Source organism: Phyllobates terribilis, unplaced genomic scaffold (genome assembly GCF_046119375.1).
Source record: "Phyllobates terribilis strain yellow unplaced genomic scaffold, ASM4611937v1 Scaffold_9__5_contigs__length_417890890, whole genome shotgun sequence".
Lineage (NCBI taxonomy): Eukaryota > Metazoa > Chordata > Amphibia > Anura > Dendrobatidae > Phyllobates > Phyllobates terribilis.
Window position 1 is genome coordinate 37721784 of NW_027362769.1, and position 20417 is coordinate 37742200.

Sequence of the window (20417 nt, forward strand, 5' to 3'; positions counted from 1 at the left end):
GCGGATGCAGGAGTGTAACTGGTAACAAATTGGCGGAAAGAGTAGAGGTTCTAATTAAATTATATATTAAGTGCCTATTTACAGTTAATGGGGGCACCGTGGTGGATTACAATTTATATTTGGAATGGTAGGTTGTATAATAACTAACCATATATTGATGGTGGATACACGTCTGTATTCAGCTGCGTAATGTAGAAGTTGGGGAATGTGCTCTAGATAACTGTGTTATTTTATGCAGAGACGAGTCCTGGCTGGAAGACGTAATGGCGGTCTGTGCTGGATGAAGGAGAAAAGCGTAGCTGAAGGACTTCACCTAGAGACGTCACCAGTGAGTCAGTGTATTACATGTACACTTACACTATATACTATGTACCGGGCTCCTGTGTATAATGTCACTGGTGATCACTGTATTACCTGTACACTGACACTATATACAGAGCTCCTGTGTATAATGTCACTGATGATCACTGTATTACCTGTACACTGACACTATATACAGAGCTCCTGTGTATAATGTCACTGGTGATCACTAGATTACCTGGACACTTACATTATACATACCATGTATAGAGCTCCCGTGCATAATGACACTTATGGTAATATTAGTAATGTGGTGGTAATATTAGTAATGTGGTGGTAATATGTGGTCTGGTCATGGTGTGGCAGTTTTTCCCCCTTCTGTGTGGTATTATTCGGTCACTATGTTGTGGTAATATGTGGTCTGGTCATGGTGTGGCAGTATTCCCTGTATGTGGTATTATTGGTCATTTTTAAAAAAAAATGTATATGACACATTCCCTTAAAGAAAACTAAATAAAAATATATCTAAAAAGAGTATTGGATATTTTAAGAAAATTTTAATAGGTTAGAGTAGGGCCCTGCCAGAAGAGTCTACCTTATCGTGGTGGCGGCTTTAAAACTTTTCAACTTTTGTTGCTTGTTATTACTTGATCATTTGATTAATAAAAAATGCACTTGTTGTTTTCACCTACATGAGTTTAATTTTTTTTCTTTGGGGGGGGGCGCCAAGAGGGATTTCGCACAGGGCGCCATATACCCTAAGGCCGGCCCTGATTTAAAGACACATAGAGCAGGGCCACAGTAACGATAAATTCCCACTACAAAGGAGAGAGTCTGCTATACAGTTATAGGGTATGCATTGAGTCCAACGGCTGACCAATTTTAGGAAACACCCCACTAAGAATTTAAAGATACACAGCAGGGCCACAGTAATGACAAATTCCCATAAGAAAGGAGAGAGTCTGCTATACAGTTATAGGGTATGCAGTGAGTCCAAAGGCTGACCAATTTTAGGAAAAACCACACTAAGAATTTAAAGACACACAGAGCAGGGCCACAGTAACAAGTACAACATGTTCCCATTAGAAAGGAGAGAGTCTGTTATACAGTTATAGGGTATGCAGTGAGTCCAAAGGCTGACCAATTTTAGGAAAAACCCCACTAAGAATTTAAAGACACATAGCGCAGGGCCACAGTAACGACAAATTCCCATTAAAAAGTAGAGAGTCTGCTATACAGTTATAGGGTATGCAGTGAGTCCAAAGGCTGACCAACTTTAGGAAAAACCCCTCTAAGAACTTAAAGACACACAGAGCAGGGCCACAGTAACAAGTATGACATGTTCCCATTAGAAAGGAGAGGGTCTGCTATACAGTTATAGGGTATGTGTGGCACCCCAGGGGTCTGGTTACCACAGTAATAGAAATATTATGTCTGAGAGCAAGTGGGAGGTTTCTCTGGTCAGGAGCCCTAAGCATGCAACACGGCCCACCCAGACCTGGGAGGGGAGGAATCTGCCCTTATAAACTGGGTCTGGGGCGGGATTAAGTTTGTCAGAGCCTGGAGTGAAGTTCCAGACGCAGGGAGAGTTACAACAGGAGCTTTGTAGGAGCAGGAGCGAGTGCCAGAGGCTGGAAGCTAGAAAGCTCGCCTTGGCTGAAGACACTAAACCCGGACACGGAGTCCGAGGCTGTGGGGACATCCAGGTCCAGCAGCAGAATCCAACCGGCAGGGGATTCCATGTCCCCTGGCCATAGAAACCCGAAGGCACGGTCACAAGCAAGGGACCAGCAACGCCATTGTGAAGCGGAGGCTAACAGAAGGCCCCAAGTCACTGGCCATACGGGTGAGCACTACACGGTATACTCAGGGACGTGGGCTACTTCTACCCGCATAGAGCAGGGTAGCCAGGAAAGAGTGCAGATAGTCGGGGAGGCCTACAACTCCACCTGGCCAGGGGAGATCCTGCTTGCTCACAGACTGACCAGACCCCTACTGCTAACCAGTACTCCCGGGAGGGTCTGCTTATTACCATCAGTAAAGACCCTGAACTGCACCACACGTCTCTGTGTTTCATCGCCGCACCAGCACCATTAGTACTGGGACGCTCACACCATCACTCCCATCATCCACACTAGCTGCCCTGAGGCAATACTTCTCCCGTGGGGAGTTATTCCATACTTGGCTGCGCAAATTACATCAGCCTCAGCGGTCTGCAGCGCAGCGGCGGTCCCCACTGACCGCAATTCACGGGTGGTGTAGTCGGACATTGTTATTACTTAAGACTGCCACTGGTTTGACCGCCCTGGGCACGGACCGGGTCACCGCCACACTGAGACTACAACCCCCAGCGATCCGGCTCCGGGTATCCCCTTGCACAGCACAGGCCCAGGGGGCGCGTCAACTTTGGCGTAGTCGACAGGATTTCGTGCCCGCAACCACCGGGTACTGCGTGCCTGAAAAAAGACTTTTATACTTACCTGTGGTGAAGTTTCCCGCCGTCCAGAGTCGTTTCCCGCCATCGGATGCCATCTTGGACCGTTTCCCACCGTCTTCTGCCGTCTTCCCGCCATCCGCAGCCGCTTCCCCCCATCGGACACCATCTTCGGGACGCCGCACGGGAAGAAGAGGGGCGTGGACGCCAAAAGCGCGCGAGATCCGAAGCTCCGCCCCACGCACTGATGCTGCGCAAGGTCCTGGAAGGGAGAAAGAGTGACGCTGACGTCATCGGAGCGCGACGCCAGGTCCTCGACCCCGAAGATTTACTGCGGAGCCGCGGCCTACGGAAGAAGAGCATCGCAAGGTAGGCCACGGTCCATTAGGGGGGGAGGAGGATGTCGGACACCGAGGGGAGCTCCACTGCCACAGCCACCGCAAGCGCAACTGCTGCTGCGGTCATGCCATTCACCATGCCCTATATCCCGGGGGCGACCTGGCTACCCCAGTACTCAGGGGAGTCACATACCCTGAGTGACTTTAGGGAAAGACTTGATAGCCTCTTCCAGGTATACCCCCTCACAGAAGAGCAAAAAGTGAGCATCCTGGTGGCCCAGTTAATCGGGGCAGCCCAAAGGGAGGTAAAGTCCTGGTCACCTGGGAAGAAGAGGACTGTCAGAGAAATACTAGCCAGGCTGAAGGTCACATTTGACACCCGCACTTCAGCCGAAATAAAGCTCAGATTTTATGGGTGCAAACAACGGGCACATGAAAGTATAAGAGACTATGCCCTAAACCTACAAGAGGCCCTGAGAGCCATTAAGCAGGCAGACCCTGACAGCGTGGGAAATGAAGACAAGCTGTTGACCGAACAATTTATTGAGAGTCTACTGTGCAATGCCCACCGAACCCAGCTGCGGGCAATGGCCTTACAGGACCCTGACCTGGACTTTGCACAGTTCAAGGACAGAGCCATCCGGGTGCTCCGAGAACCGGCACCAGGTGGCGCTGTGACCCACAGGCGCCCTGCTATCACTTATCACCAGGACGCGGCGCCCTTGTCTGCAGGGCCTGTGGAAGCTGATGCGCAGGCTTTGAACAATGACCATGCTACAGACCTGCACCATCAGGTCCAAGAGCTGACTAAGAGCGTTGCCGCGCTAACCAGAACTGTGCAGTCTTTACAGGTCTCTTCTCCAGGAAAGATCCAGCTGGCATCCGGACCGAAGGACGTCCCGTGGCGCCAACTGAGGAGGACCCCACCGGCCAGAGGACGACCCAGCGACAGATACAACGAGGACGGACGACCCATCTGCCGCCGCTGCAACCAACCCGGACATATGGCAAGGTACTGTCATTTAAACGGGCACAACCTGGGGTAGAGGGCCAACCCCAAGGCTTAAGATCATCAGGCCCATCAAACTGGCGTGAGAAATACGTAGGGGGACGTCCGGTCTTGCCTGTGGTAATGGATGGCATTCCTATGAGTGCCCTACTAGACACCGGGTCACAGGTCACCACCATCCCGTACGTGCTCTTCAAGCGGTACTGGAATGACTCGGACATAACCCGCTACCCAGATGACGACCTGAGCATTATAGCCAGCAATGGTCAGCCCGTGCCCCAGATAGGATTTAAAGAGCTGACCATCAATGTCGGTAAAGTTGAACTGCCGGCACAAGGACTTATCATTGTGGACATTGACCGTCGAGAGAGTCACCCAAAAATAACCCTAGGTACTAACGTAATTGAAAACTGTCTTGCAGAGGTGATTCTTATTTTGCAACAGGTTGCCAAGAACGCCAGGTCCAGCCAGCAGCGTGTCCTCCAAAAAGAGATCCAGGCACTGATGAAACGAGAACAGGTGGAACTATCTGGTGGTGAGATAGGTAGCGTGAGAATGTGTGACCCGTTCCCTATTGCCATGCCCCCGAAAAGTGAGATGATGATTTGGTGCCGGGCAGCTATTGGTCTAAGAGGTAGAGACTACCAAGCAATGGTAGAACCTGTCTACTCAGACAGTAGGCCCACCATTTTGACAGCACGGGGGGTGGTCGATGTACGCAATGGGAGGGTGCCCGTCCGCATCATCAATATCGGGGAGAGAGAAGTATACCTGCCCCGGTATGCCACGCTAGCCAAATTGTTCACCATCAACCAGAACTCTGTACAGGCCGTGGAACCCTTGCCTCCATCTCAATCAGAGGAAGGTAACGGCTCTTAGAAACCAATGGAGGACTGGTGTCAGCAACTGCATTTGGGTACTGACTCCACTCCCTCACACCAAAAACAGGGAGTCTATCGGGTGGTTCAAGAGTACGAGAGAGTGTTTAGCAAACACCCGTTAGACTTTGGGCGAGTAAAGGGGGTAGAACATCACATCCCAACGGGAGACCATCCTCCCATAAAGGAGAGATACCGACCCGTACCCCCTGCACACTATCAACACGCCAAGGGGATGCTAAAAGACATGAAGGAGGCTGGGGTAATTAGGGACAGCTGTAGCCCCTGGGCAGCTCCACTAGTCTTAGTGAAAAAGAAAGACAACACCATGAGAATGTGTGTAGACTACAGGAAGGTCAACCGTATCACACACAAAGATGCGTACCCGTTACCAAGGATAGAAGAGTCCTTAGCTGCATTAAAATCTGCTAACTTCTTCTCTACTTTGGATCTCACTAGCGGGTACTGGCAGGTTCCTGTAGCAGAGGCGGACCGGGAGAAGACTGCATTCACCACCCCCGATGGGACTCAGTGAATTTAACTGTATGCCGTTCGGGCTCTGCAACGCACCAGGAACCTTCCAACGGTTGATGGAATGCTGTCTGGGACACCGGAACTTCGAGACGGTCCTACTATACCTGGACGACGTCATCGTTTATTCCAAGACCTATGAGGACCATCTGGAACACCTGGCAGAAGTGTTTGAAGCCCTGGCAAACTATGGCCTAAAGGTAAAACCCTCAAAGTGTCATCTACTGAAGCCAAAGGTACAGTACCTGGGACTAGTGTTGAGCCACCCCCGTAGTGTTGGAGTTCGGTTCGGTTCGTCGAACACCCGTGTGTTCGCCGAACTGTTCGTCGAACTGTTCGTTGAACACCTTCGAACAACGTTAAAACCAATGGCAGGCAAACAAAAACACATAGAAACACATAGAAAACACCTTCAAAGGTGTCCAAAAGCTGACCAACTGCTCAGAAGACACAATTAACACATGGAAAAGTGACAAATACATATAGTCATGAGAAAAGAAAAGAGGTGGAGGAGTAAAAGGAGGGGGAGACACAGATATAGGCATGTCATGCCCTTCTAAAATCCAAAAAGTGAGAAGCCGACACGTTCAGTCCGCTCCTGCCCGTGCCACCTCCGTGTCGCCGGGTTTGTGCCAGAGCCGCGGTGAACCCTGACGGCCAGCCCCCCTCTCCCAATACTGGTGCCTGTCCGCTGGTGGGTCGAGCGAGCCCCCCTGTGGTGGAGGCAGCTCTAAGCTTTTTAATTTAAATTGTCTCTCTAATTTGAATGAATACACTTTAAATCCATTTACAAGGATCTATTGGAGGGCAAGTCTCATGCCAGCAGCCGCGTAATTCCAGCTCCAGTAGCGTCCACTAAAGCTGCTGCAGTTAAAAAGCTTTTATAAGGATCGAGCTCGGCTGTCCACCGCAAGGCATCCTACTGCCAGTCCCAGTCCCTATGCCTTGGGGTGCCTCCTGATGCTCTTCACTGAGTATCCCATGGTCCCGAAGCATTTCCTTTGAAAAAATTAAGTGTCCAAGCTACAGCCGGGATAATCCGCTGACTAGCAGACACTGCTACTAGGCACAAAGTATTTCCTGGGCTAGATGCAGTTAAAAATTTGTAATTAGATACTCTCGTTGGATGCTGAGAAAGCATTCCATAGAGTCTCCTGGCACGCCATATATGATTCTCTTAAAAAGCTTGGGGTAGGGGTCTAGGGGACCCTTTTATAGCCAAAATCACGGCCCTGTATCGCAATACGTCACCTAGGCTGAAGACAAATGGAACTGTAGCACCCTGAGAGCTCGGTTGCTACAGAGGTATTGCACCTCACCCAGAGGTGTGATATCTCACTCTCAGGTAAGGATGGAGTGTGGATCAGGACCCGACACCTGCATGCATTACACCACATTGCCGTGGGGCAGGGCGACCAATATGCCCCTGAGATGGGCACGACAGTCCCTGTCCCTGGCTGGAGTGGGGGGAGGGAACACTGAGGAAGGGGAACCCTGTAGTGCAGGAGCAGGGAGGAAGCAGTTCCTGGGTGCATTGAGAAGGGAGTTTAAAAGGTGGACATCATCTTAGTTCAGTGCAGAGAAGTCTGAGCAGAAGTGGCAGGGAGCAGGGGCTCTGCATGAGCTCTGCTCCGGAGGTGGGCCTAGTAACAGAGGCCCAGGCCTGGAAGAGGGAGAAGGAAGGAAGAGGAGCGGAGAAGGCTCCAGGAACGAGGAATGAAGGGATCCCAGGGGTGCGGACGGGCGAGTCGCCACCGCACGCCCGAATCCACCTGCATGGAGGGGTCAGGCCAAAGGGGGAGACCGGTCCCCGAAACTAGTGGAGGCAGGAAACGACCCTCAGCTAGAAACCGGAGGCTGTGACATTTTATGTGGCGCAGCCCCTCGCTACACCCGCTAGGAGGGCAGCACATAGGGTCAGGGAAACTGGCCCCAAGTTTACCAAGAGGAGGCCCGAGGCAGCCGGACAGAAGGGTTGGTAAGAAAGGCCAGACAAAGGACACACAAAGGGGGTCCTGTGAAGCGCTCCAAAGTTATCTGGGAGTTGTCTGAGCCCCTCACCTGGTGAGCACAGTACGACGTGGGCAGCCGTTACCTGCAGACGTGGTCTGGACAATAAGAACTGTGAGTAAAGGCCCTGGACTGCATCACTGACTCCGTGTCGTTACTGCTGCTGCCCTGCACCATCACCCCCATCATCCGCATACACTGCCCTGAGGCTATACTCCTCCCGTGGGGAGTTATGCTACGCTCTGCTGCACCCACAACACCAGCCTCAGCGGTCTGCCCTGCAGCGGCGGTTCACTCTGACCGCAATCCACGGGTGGCGTAGTCGGACATTTAAACATCAAAACCACATAAATAATTCCGCCACTGGTTTGACCACCCTGAGCCACGGAACCTGGTCGCCGCCACGAAGACTACAACCACCAGCATCCACCAAAAAGGGTCCGGCTCCGGGTGTCCCAAGGCCCAGGGGGTGCATCAGAACATTTTCATCACCTTTCACAATCACCAATGGGACAAGGCAGGGATGTCCTCTGTCCCCTCTCTTATACATCCTAGTGACAGAGCACCTGCTCTCATCAATTCGCCATAACCCCAATATTAGGTGGATTGAGGTGGGAGGCACCGAGTACAAGTGCTCTCTATTTGCTGATGATGTACTAGTATATATCACTCAATCACATATATCCATCCATGCTGTTATGGCTGAAATAGATCACTTTGTTACATGGTCAAATTTTAAAATCAATGCAGCGAAGTCTGAGGCCCTCGATGTCTCCCTCCCCAAATCCATATAGGATTCCATCCAGTCCAACTTTCCCTTTGCCTGGCCCTCACAGGGTATCAAATACTTAGGAATTCCTATTCATAGAGACCTCTCCCATCTATGTTATCTTAATTTTGGGCCCTTTATTGAACAACTCCATACATACCACGGTTGGCAAGTTAGAACTGTAAGATTCACTACGTGAACCACTGGTGTTTTGTGGAAAAGCACATGTACACTGTGTTCCAAATTATTATGCAAAAAGTGTTTAGGAGTGATAAGGGAAGAATTTGTTTGTTTGTCAGTTAAACTCATTGATGGTGATGTGTGTCAGGGCTCTTTATATCACTGTAAGCAATTGCAGACACCTGTGCTAATTAGTTTGGCAGGTGTGTCCAATGAAAGGCAAGACTACTTAAGAAGGCTGTCCCACATTATTAAGCAGCCTACATTTTCTGCCAAAATGGGAAAGAAAAAGGATGTGTCGGCTGCTGAGAAGCAACAAATTGTGGAGTGTTTAGGTCAAGGCATGACTACAATCAACATTGTGCGATGATCAGGATGAAGTGTCTTGGCAATCAAGAAGTATGTAGCTGATTCACAGTACACACGTGTGCGTGCTGATAAGGGCAAATTGAGGACTCTTTCCTACAGGCAATTACGTCAGGTTAAAAGAGCAGCGGCAAAAAAGCCTTGTCAAAGCAGCAGACAAGTTTTTGAAGCTGCTGGTGCCTCCAACGTCCCCCGAACAACAAGATGCAGGGTCCTTCAGAGGTTTGCAGCTGTGCATATGCCATCCTGTCGACCTCCTCTATCCACTTCACACAAGCAGAAACGGCTCCAGTGGGCCAAACATTACATGAAGACTGATTTCAAAACTGTTTTGTTCACGGATGAGTGCCGTGCAGCGCTCGATGGTACAGATGGATGGAGTGGAGGATGGCTGGTTGATGGACACCCCACGCAAACACGGCTACAGCGCCAACAAGGAGGAGGTGGAGTAATGTTTTGGGCTGGAATCATGGAGAGAGAGATTGTCGGCCCCTTTAGGATCCCTGAAGGCGCTAAAGATGAACTCCATAATGTATGTGGATTTTCTCAAACAGCACTTCCTGCCATGGTTCAAGAAGAAGAACCATGTATTTCACAGCAAGATCATTTTTTTGCATGATAATGCACCATCTCATGCTGCACATAAAACATCTGCATCTCTGGCTGATATGGGCATAAAAGGGGACAAACTTATGGTGTGACCCCCATGCTCCCCTGACCTCTACCCCATTCAGAACCTCTGGAGCATCATCAAAAGGAGTGTCTATGATGGCGGGAGGCAGTTCACATCTAAGCAACAGCTCTGGGAGGGTATTCTGTCCTCATGCAAAACAATTGAAGCAGAAACCATCCAAAACCTGACAAATTCAATGGACGAGAGAGTTCAGAAGCTCCTTTCGAACAAGGGGTCCTATGTGAAAATGTAACATCACCTAGAATAAAGTTTTGAGTTGAAAACTGTTTGATTTCAATTTCTAATAACCTGCTAATGCTTATAATTTCAAAAATGACCATTTTTTTGGTCTTTATTAAAATGAAAAGGTTGATCGAAAAGTTTGGGGGTCTAAGAGTGTGGCAACCCAGTAGTCATGATTACTTCGAATTCTGACAATATGAGGGTCATGTTGCAGGTAGTGCAGCAAGAAGGCACTTATGTGTCTTGCGCATCTCGGAGCCCCAAAATTATTTTCCGGGCTAGATGCAGCTACAAATTATTATTAATTTTAAATCTGGTGGAGCTTAGTATAGATGGGCTAATAGGATCAGTGCTGCACACTGCTACAAAGCCCAAATTATTTTCCAGTCAAGATACAGATAAACATGATTAGTAATTTGAAAGCTTAAAACGGTTGGTAGGGTGATTTTAACCAATCATCAAGCTTTTACTCTCCCCAGGATGACACAGGGGTAGAAAAGTCGTTTCGGATCCATGATTTGTTCATCTTTATGAACGTGAGTCTGTCTACATTATCAGTGGAGAGCCGCGTGCGCTTATCTGTCAGCACACCACCAGCAGCGCTGAACACACGTTCAGACAGAACGCTGGCTGCGGGGCATGACAAGATCTCCAAGGCGTAAGTGGTTAGCTCCGGCCATTTATCCAGATTGGAAGCCCAAAAAGAGAAAGGGTCCAGTGACACAGTCATGGTTTCAATGTTTACTTGGAGATACTCCTGTACCATCGTCTCTAGGCGTTGACTATGTGTCAGACTTCTTGTCTCCTGTGGCCTTGCAAAGGATGGGCTAAAAAAGTGGTGAAATGATTCCGCAAAATTGATGTTACCAGCAGATACTGTGGTTCTGTTACGGTTTGAGTGCTGAACACTTGACGGTCCCACGGTTGGCAAGTTGGAACTGTGAGATTCACTATGTGCACCACTGGTGTTTTGTGGAAAAGCACATGTAAGATTCTGCAACAGTCTCTGCTGATACTCCTGCATGCGTGCATCCCTTTCTATGGCAGGAATAATTTCTGCAAATTTACTTTTGTACCGGGGATCTAACAGTGTGGCAACCCAGTAGTCAGGATTATTTCTAATTCTCACAATTCGAGGGTCATGTTGCAGGTAGCGCAGCAAGAAGGCACTCATGTGTGTTGCGCATCCAGGAGCACCAAGTCCCTGTTGTGTTGGTGGCGAGGTAACAATCATTCTTCCTTCCTCTGTCCTCTCCCCCCAACCTCGCACAACAGAAATGTGATCAAGGTCTCCCTCATCTGATGAGTCTTCCATCAGTTCGTCCTCCACTTCTTCCTGGGCTCCTGCACCTTCCTCACTAGTTTGGCTGCTACCATGCACCCTGGTAAAACCATCTCCCCCACCCTCACATGCCTGCCGCCTTGGTGCTGCCGACAGTCTGGACCTTGCAGATGTTAGCCCTTCCGCATACAACTCCTCCTCCTCTACTTCCTCCACCTCCTCTTGTGCCACCACCTGACTCCGAATTCTGTTTAACATGTGCTCCAGCATGTAAATCACCGGAATAGTCATGCTGATAATGGCATGTCAGCACTAAACATCTTCGTCGCCATTTCAAAACTGTGCAGAAGGGTGCATAGGTCCCTGATATGAGACCACTCCTCCAGCGTGATTTGCCCCACCTCCGGATCTCGTTGGCCCAGGCTATACGTCAGAACGTATTGCACCAGGGCTTGTCGGTGCTGCCACAGTCGCTGCAACATGTGCAGAGTTGAATTCCACCGGGTAGGCACATCGCATTTTAGCCGGTGAAGTGGCAGGCCCAACGACTTCTGTAGAGATGTAAGTCGCTGAGCTGCGGGATGTGAACGGCGGAAGTGAGCACACAGCGAACGTGCCCTCTGCAGAAGGCCATCTAGTCTGGGATAGTGGGCTAAAAATTGCTGGACAACCAGGTTCAACACGTGAGCCATACAAGGCACGTGTGTGACATTGCCCCGGCGAAGGGCCGCACCCAGGTTTGCAGCATTGTCGCACACGGCCTTCCCTGGTTTCAGGTCCAGTGGAGACAACCATTCATGAAATTGGTTCTCCAGAGCTGACCACAATTCCTCAGCTGTGTGACTCACATTTCCCAGACATTTCAAAGTAAAAACCGCCTGATGACGTTGAGCCCTACTGCCAGCATAGTAAGGAGGTGTGCAGGATCCCTTCTGCGCAGTTAGAAAGCTTGTGGCATGACCAGACAGGCTTTGGGTGCAGGTGGAAGAACGAGAGGAGGTTGAGGAGGCAGAAGCAGTGGAGGAACTTTGACATAAAGAGGATTGACGCACAACTCGTGGGGACGGCAAGACTTGGACAGCAGCCCCTTGTCCTGCTGTCACCATAGTTACCCAGTGCCCAGTCAGCGACATGTAACGCCCCTGTCCATGCCTACTCGTCCAAGTGTCTGTGGTGAAATGCACCCTGTCACACACAGAGTTTCTCAAAGAAGCGGTGATGTTGTGTGCGACATGCTGGTGGAGCGCAGGCACACCTTTCTTTGAGAAGTAGTGCCGACTGGGCATCTGGTACTGGGGCACTGCGACGGACATAAGGTCTCGAAAATCCTCTGTGTCCACCAGGCGGAAAGGCAGCATTTCTGTAGCCAAGAGCTTGCAGATGGTGAAATTCCACCTCTTAGCTTTCTCATGGCTAGGAGGAAATGGTCTTTTACTTGTCCACATCTGAGGGACCGAGGGCTGGCTATTGTGCTTAGACGGGGTTGATAAGGGTGTCCCCGGCAAACTGCCGGTCTGTGAGGAAGATGCAGGCGGACATGTTAGGTTGCCTTGATCCAAAGGTGGTGCTATTGATGTCGGACAGCGCTCAACACCAGCTGGTGTTACCACCTCCAAAGAAAATGATGACCTGCCAATCACGCTGGCTGTTGCGGGTAAAGAGGTGGCAGGTCTGCGCCCCAAAACAGGTGTGACTGCTGTCCCTCCAGTCACAGAGGATGAAGAGGCCGCGGATGCACAAGATATGGCAGACGGTGGTTGGCCCGGCCGGCTAGGCCGCATTGTAGCACACTGAGCTTCCCACTGCAACTTATGCTTCATGTCCATGTGCCGGTTCATGCATGAAGTACTCAAACTATGTATTTTTTGGCCTCTACTTAGCTTTTGCTGACAAATGTTACAGATAACACGAGTTGGGTCATCTTTATCGATCTGAAAAAATGCCCAGGCTATGCAAGGCTTAGCACCCATGTGACCTGAAGAGCCACCACGACTTGTGGTGAGAGGCAGAGTTGTGTTTGAGGATGCAGTTGTTGACGTGCTTCCAGTACTACGTCTCTGTCCAGGAAGGCGCAACCTGACCTCGTCGTCACTAGCATCTTCCTCCACCTCCTCTGCTGACCTCATCTCTTGGCTGACTGTGGGTTGACAGTAAGTGGGATCTCCAACCTCATCATCATCACCCTGTGCGTTATCACACCCGTCGTCCTCAGAGCCAACCTGTTCCTGCCCTGACAAAAAACTAAAGTTGTCGCTCCAATCAGGTATTTCAGTCTCATCATCGTCTTCCTCATTGTCTCCACCAACAGGAGTTACAGTTTGGGAATGAGGGTCTACATTATGGTCAGAACCTTCTGCGTCTGGTCCTGGATCCGATTCATAAAGATTCTGGGCATCAGTGCAGATCATTTCCTCGTCTGGATTCACAGAAGCGCTGGAGTCGACCTCTGATTCCCAGGCTATAGTATGAGTAAACAGCTCTGCAGACTCAACCATCTGTTCTACCTCATACTCAGACGGGCAGCTGGAGTTTTGGGAGCTGTGAGGAAGCAAGTGCGATTGGGGTGACACCTTTGAGGACTGGAGTATTTGTGATGTTGAAGTTGATGTGGAGGAGAGCCCACTTAAAGGAGCACTTGATATCCGTTGAAGCACCTGCTGTTTTTGTGCCTCATCTGGAATTTGTAGCGATTGGCGTGGCCGTAAGAAAGGGATCTTATCACATTGTCCGCTAAAAGAAGTAGACATTTTAGTTTGGCTGGAAGATGGTCTTTCTTCTGCAGATGTTACTGTTGCTTTAACACCTACCCCACGGACACAACCTTTTTTCCCCTTCCCAACACGCCTATTCCCCTTTCCACCAGCAGCAGGCCTTTTTCCACTCATTTTGGTGGTTAACTAATTCACAACTCTGGAGTTGTTTGCACAAAAAAACAATGGATGGGAACCGAGCAGAGCTGAGTGGCCAAACTGTGGTATTAGGCCAAAATTATTGGCTGGGTTAGATGCAGAAAAAAATTATATTCAATTTGCAACCTGATGGAGGTCAGTATAGATGGACTAATAGAGAAAGTCCCACACACAGCTAGAAGCCCAAATATTTTTTCAAAGGTAGATGCAGAAAAAATATATATTCAGTTTGCAACCTGATGGAGGTCAGTATAGATGGTCTAATAGAGAAAGTCCCACACACTGCTAGAAGGCCAAATATTTTTTCAGAGGTAGATGCAGAAAAAAATTATATTCAGTTTGCAACCTGATGGAGGTCAGTATAGATGGACTAATAGAACAAGTCCCACACACTGCTAGAAGCCCAAATATTTTTTCAGATGTAGATGCAGATAAAAATAATTTTTAATTTGCAACCTGATGGAGGTCAGTATAGATGGACTAATAGAGAAAGTCCCACACACTGCTAGAAGGCCAAATATTTTTTCAGAGCTAGATGCAGACAAAAAATTATTTTCAGTTTGCAACCTGATGGAGGTCAGTATAGATGGACTAATAGAACAAGTCCCACACACAGCTAGAAGCCCAAATATTTTTTCAGAGGTAGATGCAGAAAAAAATGATATTCAGTTTGCAACCTGATGGAGGTCTGTATAGATGGATTAATAGAACAAGTCCCACACACAGCTAGAAGCCCAATATTTTTTCAGAGGTAGATGCAGAAAAAAAATATATTCAGTTTGCAACCTGATGGAGGTCAGTATAGATGGACTAATAGAGAAAGTCCCACACACTGCTAGAAGGCCAAATATTTTTTCAGAGCTATATGCAGACAAAAAATAATTTTTAATTTGCAACCTGATGGAGGTCAGTATAGATGGACAAATAGAGAAAGTCCCACACACTGCTAGAAGGCCAAATATTTTTTCAGAGCTAGATGCAGACAAAAAATTATTTTCAGTTTGCAACCTGATGGAGGTCAGTATAGGTGGACTAATAGAACAAGTACCACACACAGCTAGAAGCCCAAATATTTTTTCAGAGGTAGATGCAGAAAAAAATTATATTCAGTTTGCAACCTGATGGAGGTCTGTATAGATGGATTAATAGACCAAGTCCCACACACAGCTAGAAGCCCAATATTTTTTCAGAGGTAGATGCAGAAAAAAAATATATTCAGTTTGCAACCTGATGGAGGTCAGTATAGATGGACTAATAGAGAAAGTCCCACACACTGCTAGAAGGACAAATATTTTTTCAGAGCTAGATGCAGACAAAAAATTATTTTTAATTTGCAACCTGATGGAGGTCAGTATAGATGGACTAATAGAGAAAGTCCCACACACAGCTAGAAGCCCAAATATTTTTTCAGAGCTAGATGCAGAAAAAAATTATATTCAGTTTGCAACCTGATGGAGGTCAGTATAGATGGACTAATAGAACAAGTCCCACACACAGCTAGAAGCCCAAATATTTTTTCAGAGGTAGATGCAGAAAAAAGTTATATTCAGTTTGCAACCTCATGGAGGTCTGTATAGATGGATTAATAGAACAAGTCCCACACACAGCACTGGCACAGACCTGCCTGGCAAAAACTGATAGGAACTGATGTAACCTAGTCCTGAAAAGGACTGCAATTACAATTAGTCTTTACTCCCACAATCTATCTATTTAAGAGCACAGACCTGCCTTATAAAAGTCGTAGGAAATGCTGTAACCTAGTCCTTAAAAGGACTGCAATCACAACTATACCCTACTCCCAAGCTATCTGTAGATTTGTGCGAAAATTGGCTTGAAATTAACAAGGTATAGCGCACACAGCAACAGCGGTGCCGTCTAACAAGCAGCTGCAGCAGTGAGAAAATGGTGGCGACGGGGAAAATGGCTTGGTCTTATAGGGCAAGGACATGTGACATACACTGCCAATGACACATGCCCTTGCTTGTGTGAAAAAAGCACTTCGCTCCGTGTGTGCGCTGCTGATAGGCTGACAGATTGCACCTCCCCACTGTAAATGCGGGAAAGAGAAAAAAAAATGGAGATCTTCATTATTCCTGCAGAGATCCATCCCCTGCCCCTCCCCCCACCCCGCTGTACACTCAAACTGCGTATTAACATTAATTTTCATCATTACTGAGAAAAAATCCAGTTATGATTTTGGTGCATGAACAGTTATCGAACATAACCTCGAACAGCCGAATTTTTCTCAAATCGTTCGTGTTCGCCAAACGGCTCGAACACCGCCCAAAACAGCTCGAATTTGAGATTGGCGAACAGTTAGAGTAGAACAACGCTCATCTCTACCTGGGACACGTGGTGAGTGCTGACGGAGTTGCCCCCGACCCTGAAGAGATCACAGTGATTAAGGACTGGCCAAGACCATCCAGCATAAAGGAAGTGCGGCAGTTCCTCGGGTTGGTAGGCTACTACCGAAGATTCATTCCCGGTTTTATCAAGAAGGCCGCTCCTATGCAGGACCTCCTGATAGGCCAGTCCAGGAAGGCCAAAAACCACAAGCCACCCTTCAAATGGGAAAAGCTGGAAGAGGAGTCCTTCAGCCAGCTGAAGATGGCCCTCACGGGGGATGAAATCCTGGCGTACCCTGATTACAGCCAGCCCTTTATCCTCCACACGGACGCAAGCAACATCGGGCTAGGAGCCGTACTATCCCAGATCCAGCAGGGGAGAGAACGGGTAATTGCTTACGCCAGCCGAAAACTGCGACCCACGGAAAGAAACCCTGAGAATTACAGCTCGTTCAAGCTAGAGTTCCTGGCAGTGGTGTGGGCAGTAACCGAACGTTTCAAGCATTACCTTGCCTCTTCCAGGTTCACCGTGTACACGGACAACAACCCGTTGACACACCTGGACACTGCAAGACTGGGTGCCCTGGAGCAGAGATGGATGGCCCGCCTGTCCAATTTTGAGTTCACGATCAAATACCGGGCAGGACGCTCCAATACCAACGCGGACGTTGGTCCAGGATGCCGAACCTACCAGACAAAGGGGAAGATCCAGAAGAGCTGGAAGAGATCGAACTCCCTGCATTCCACCGTCATGGGATTACCCAGTATTTCCACCGTGTGAGGGGCCAGCGATCCGCTATGTTCAACCCCTTACCCCACTACAACTGGGCGGAGACGCAAGACAGTGACCCTGCAGTCCGTCCGGTGAAGGAGATGCTGAGCCAGGCTGATGCCCGCCTGGACCCAGATGCTCCGGAAGAGACCAAGCAACTGTGGATGGAGAAGAGCAGACTGTTTCTCTACAAGGAAAAGTTGTGCCGCAGAATGGTCAATTCCCGGACACATGAGCTGATCTGGCAGGTTGTGGTACCGAGACGGGACGCAGCTATGGTGCTGGAGGCCTACCACAATGGGGCAGGGCACTTCGGATGGAAGAAGCTGGAGTTCCTGCTGCGTGAACGGTTCTACTGGATAGGCATGAGAGGAGCCATTGAGAGGTGGTGTAGAGACTGTGGCCCGTGCAATCTAAGAAGAAGGGACCGTGCCAGCCAGAGGACTCCCCTGCAGCCCATCATCACCAGGCAGCCGCTGGAACTGGTCACTCTGGACCATGTTAAACTGGCTCCAAGCAGAAGCGGGTATGTATACGCCCTAACCATCATGGATCACTACTCCCGGTTCCTGGTGGTGGTCCCTGTCAAAGACCTGACGTCTCAAACAGCAGCTAGAGCCTTCCAGCTGCACATCTGCCGCCCATACGGGTACCCGCATCAAGTGCTGACGGACCAAGGACCAGCCTTCAAAGCGGAGGTCTTCCAGGAGTTCTGCAACCTGTATGGCTGCAAGAAGATAAGAACAACACCCTATCACCCCCAAACCAATGGACTCTGCGAGAAGATGAACCAGGTGGTGATAGATCTGCTAAAAACATTGCCCCTGGAAGAACGCAGTCTGTGGCCTGAGAAACTGCCCGATCTGGTGGACCTGTATAACCACATCCCGGTAGGTTCCACCAACTGTACCCCGGCTTACCTAATGCGAGCAAGACCTGGTAAGCTGCCTGTTGACTTGGATATGGGAGTCCTGATACCCGAGGACACCTCGCCAGAGGCAGACTGGGATACAGAACGGCAGCAGCAGTACCAGAAAGTACAGGAGAGCATCAAGCAAAGTCTCTGTCAATAAAGAGAAAGGCAGGAGAGGACTTATAACCAACATGCTCCCGCTGTTCCCCTGGTACCTGGAGAGCAGGTCTTGAAAAGAAAAAGACTGCTCCATAAGTTGGATGACCAGTGGGAAAAGGACCCGTACACCGTACTGCCCTCAAGCCACAATAATCCAAAGGTGTACGTCATCAGCAAGGATGGAGGAGAGACCACAGCCACTGTCTCCAGAGACCACCTGAAAAAGTGACCCGAGAAGTTGCAAAGCACGAATGAAGATCACGAAGACCCTCAACCCGTAGAGGAAAAGGAGGAAATGATCAGCACCGTACTCGGAGACTTTCCCCGGTCCTGGACACAAGTAAACAATGCTATCGTGGTGCCCGTCCTCACCTTTCTCCAGCCAGCCCCTCAAGTGCCTACAGAAGACCAGGTAGAGCTGGAAGAGCAGCCGGCCCAGGAGAATCCATACCAGCAGCCCAGGAGAATCAACCCTCTGCTAGTAGTGAGCCTGCCGTGCCCCTAGTGAGCCAAAGAGTGCGCAGACAGCTGCCCAGCTTACCCATACCACCTCCTACACCCTGTAGTGCAGGACCTGTTAGTGAGCTCCGTAGGTCCACTAGAGTCACTAGAGGTCAAATGCCCGCTCGCTGGAAAATCTAAACTAATGCACTGTGAATTTATCTGTTAACTGTTTATGGTTTTTGTTGTTGCCTGTTACTAATTATGTTTCTCAGTTACCCTGCAGATTTATTTGGACTAACAGGTTATGGACATTGGATAACCGGAACAATTCTTGTAGATAGTTGCACCTTGGTGCCTCTTGCGAAGACGGCCGCGGAAGAGAAAACCTGCCTGGCGTGGCCTCCTTGCTGCCCAAAGTAGCTAGCTCCAGCCTTGCAGCCACGCCCATGGCCAACGCAAGGGATTTGCTTTGGACAGGTCCCCTACTTGGCTTAAAAGCTTCACCTTGGGTGACATGGACGCCCTCTTGTTTCATAAACTTCACCTTGGGTGATATGGACACCCGGTTGCGGACACGCCGTGACCTTTAAAGAACTAAAGCTTCTTGTAAATATGTTATCGTATTATTGTTTATACCCTGCATTTATGTTTCTTTAAAAATGTGTTTAGTCCCGGAGTACTAAAATTTACTAGGGGGGAATGTGGCACCCCAGGGGTCTGGTTACCACAGTAATAGAAATATTATGTCTGAGAGCAAGTGGGAGGTTTCTCTGGTCAGGAGCCCTAAGCATGCAACACGGCCCACCCAGACCTGGGAGGGGAGGAATCTGCCCTTATAAACTGGGTCTGGGGCGGGATTAAGTTAGTCAGAGCCTGGAGTGAAGTTCCAGACGCAGGGACAGTTACAACAGGAGCTCTGTAGGAGCAGGAGCGAGTGCCAGAGGCTGGAAGCTAGAAAGCTCGCCTTGGCTGAAGACACTAAACCCGGACACGGAGTCCGAGGCTGTGGGGACATCCAGGTCCAGCAGCAGAATCCAACCGGCAGGGGATTCCATGTCCTCTGGCCATAGAAACCCGAAGGCACGGTCACAAGCAAGGGACCAGCAACGCCATTGTGAAGCGGAGGCTAACAGAAGGCTCCAAGTCACCGGCCATACGGGTGAGCACCACACGGTATACTCAGGGACGTGGGCTACTTCTACCCGCATAGAGCAGGGTAGCCAGGAAAGAGTGCAGATAGTCGGGGAGGCCTACAACTCCACCTGGCCAGGGGAGATCCTGCTTGCTCACAGACTGACCAGACCCCTACTGCTAACCAGTACTCCCGGGAGGGTCTGCTTATTACCATCAGTAAAGACCCTGAACTGCACCACACTTCTCTGTGTTTCATCGACGCACCAGCACCATTAGTACTGGGACGCTCACACCATCACTCCCATCATCCACACTAGCTGCCCTGAGGCAATACTTCTCCCGTGGGGAGTTATTCCATACTCGGCTGCACAAATTACATCAGCCTCAGCGGTCTGCAGCGCAGCGGCGGTCCCCACTGACCGCAATCCACGGGTGGCGTAGTCGGACATTGTTATTACTTAAGACTGCCACTGGTTTGACCACCCTGGGCACGGACCGGGTCACCGCCACACTGAGACTACAACCCCCAGCGATCCGGCTCCGAGTATCCCCCTGCACAGCACAGGCCCAGGGGGCGCGTCATATGCAGTGAGTCCAACAGCTGAACAATTTTAGTAAAAACCCCACTACGAATTTAAAGACACATAGAACAGGGCCACAGTAACGACAAATTCCCATAAGAAAAGAGAGAGCCTGCTATACAGTTATAGGGTATGCAGTGAGTCCTA

At 49.5% G+C, this 20417-nt stretch overlaps 1 protein-coding gene across 3 annotated transcripts in view; it reads right to left on the reverse strand.

The window, feature by feature from the left end:
* PARD3B (par-3 family cell polarity regulator beta) overlaps positions 1–20417 on the reverse strand; it is a 2083049-nt gene that overhangs the window by 143360 nt on the left and 1919272 nt on the right. The gene's annotated exons all lie outside the window — the stretch shown is intronic.